We start from the raw sequence: 2,462 nt of genomic DNA, 5'->3' as shown, positions 1-2,462 counted from the left end.
TGAAAATGCAGGAACAGTTTTAAAGAGCTCCATTTAATCATTTACTTAAAAAACTAAATATCTGCAGCATTCCATTATCAGAAATTGAAGAATACGACATTTGATGAATTCTTTCGATGTATGGCAAATTTAGGGTTTAACTGTAACATTAAATTTTTTTAAAGGAGCTAAACAGTGATCATTTACTACAAAGAAGAATTTTCTAATAAAACTTCAAACTATGATGTTAGATCAATGTTAATTAAAGTTTGAAATTTCACATGTTTAAGCCATCAGGTGGCAAAGATGTTGGGATAAAAAAACACAATTTTACAAGGAATAACAGATTTACTTTAACTTTTTTGATTATTCGAGTACTATTGGAGATCCCAACGGACGTCTCGTTGGAGACCCCAACGGACGTCTCGTTGGAGACCCCATATTTTAAAAGAGGGTCTCCAATTGTACTCCAATGATGATAATTTGCATTTCTTCCCTGACTCCTTTAAATTCCGTACATAATCTCAGTGTTCACGACTCCTGATAAGCTTAAGAGTAGCAACCAAGCTCCGGATATTCAGAAGATATACAGTCATAACCCGAAAACTCTGAAATAGAAAGTAAACTTTTAGACTCAATTTTTGACTTTAAATAGTCCAATGAGCATATGGGGCATAGCAATTGAGCAGTGTAAACAGACTAAATTCACTTAATTATTAATTTAATTAGTATCTTATAAGCTTTGGAACAACATTAAACACTAAAGTATTCATATAAAGTCGTCTTCCTATTCCAGAGTTTTCTGGTTATCACTGTACTGTAATATAACATAATTTGATTGTTATTTTAGACACACTTATGGGTAGTTTGAAAGAAAGTCAATATTATTTTAGGACCTTAAAGTCCTTCTTAAATTTGGTTTAATCTTTAGTAAGACGACATCCAGTAACTTCTGTTATATAAATAATAAATAAATTTAATTATAAGAGTAAACTATATCACATAATCCAGACCATGGACAAACACCAGGCTCGAATATATTTAGAAGACGACATTCTATAAGTTCCGTGAAGCCAAGAGGATACGTATTTGCACAATTAAGATACATTAGTACCCCTTGCAATACAAATTTGTGTCATTTTATAACGTAAATGTTTACAAAATTCTGTTTTGTTTGCTTTTACCATCAGTATAGTTGTACATATGTACATTTAACATGCAATTAGTTTCTTGTTATTCTTTGTGACTAATATATATATAATAGGCTTTTAGGGCGCTTCGCGCCCATCTTCTATTTTAATTGTGAACATGTTCTCTTTGTGTACATTGTAAAACAAAACAAAAAAGTTCGCGGATATAAACAAAAAGTTTCGTTGATTTTTAAAATTTTAAAAATTTGATGAAAATCGAATTTTGATGGAGGCAAATTTTTTAAATTTTGTTCATTCATAAGCCTTCCCTAGGGCCATGTGAGGTCCCACACAAAAGTTGGGTCCGATCGGTTCAACCGTTTTGACATTTATTGGATACAAACAGTCAGATCAAATTATTATTTTTTATTTATTAGAATCAATAAAATCTATAATTTATGTAATGTTTCCATGATGATTGGTAAGGAAATTGTGATATTTAAAATTTTCAGTACAACAAAAACTTGAATTAATCACATCTTGTATCTTGAATTTATCACATCTTGTATCTTGAATTTATCACATCTTGTATCTTGAATTAATCACATCTTGTATCTTGAATTAATCAGATCTTGTATCTTGAATTAATCACGTAGTAAGTAAGATTTATTAGAGATAAATCAAGATCATAATACATATTATAATATGATTAACCTTCTCTTAAAAATATAATTGAATATATGATGGGTTTTATCACAGATTGAGATAAGATTATATCATAGGAAGTTTAATTTTCTCTGCATATAGGGAATAGCAGATTTTCTGTATTTCTCCGTTCTAGCATAGTTGACAGTAAATAGTTCAACGTTCCGTAGCTGGTGGTTGTGAGTGACTGGTTCTACCGGGAAAAGGGCAGAATGCCTTTGAGATTTTAGACATTTTTTAGCAAAGGATAAACAAAGTTTCTCTTTCCTAATCCTTAAGGTTTCTAGTTCCAGAACTGATAGAGCAGATTGATAATTAACATATACTGGGCCTAGAATAACTTTTAGGGACACCTTCTGAACCCTTTCTAGGGCCTCATCCTGTGCTACGGTTAAAGAGGAACTCCATACTACACAACAGTACTCAAGAATACTACGTATATACGCAATATAAACTCTAACCAGGTCTTTCAGGTTCATACCAATAAACTTGACTTTACAGAGTAGGGATAATCGGGCATAACCTTTTTTTCATATTTCTCTTGTATTAGTCTCCCAATCTAGGTTTTCAGTTATCCAGACTCCAAGTAACTTCATTGATTCGACTCTTCGGAGGTTAGAGCTATTTAGTTTGAGTCTGGTACTAAAG

The sequence above is a fragment of the Eurytemora carolleeae genome, unplaced genomic scaffold, assembly GCF_000591075.1.
Source record: "Eurytemora carolleeae unplaced genomic scaffold, Eaff_2.0 scaffold990, whole genome shotgun sequence".
Classification (NCBI taxonomy): Eukaryota; Metazoa; Arthropoda; class Copepoda; order Calanoida; family Temoridae; genus Eurytemora; species Eurytemora carolleeae.
Note: the sequence above shows the minus strand (reverse complement) of the source record.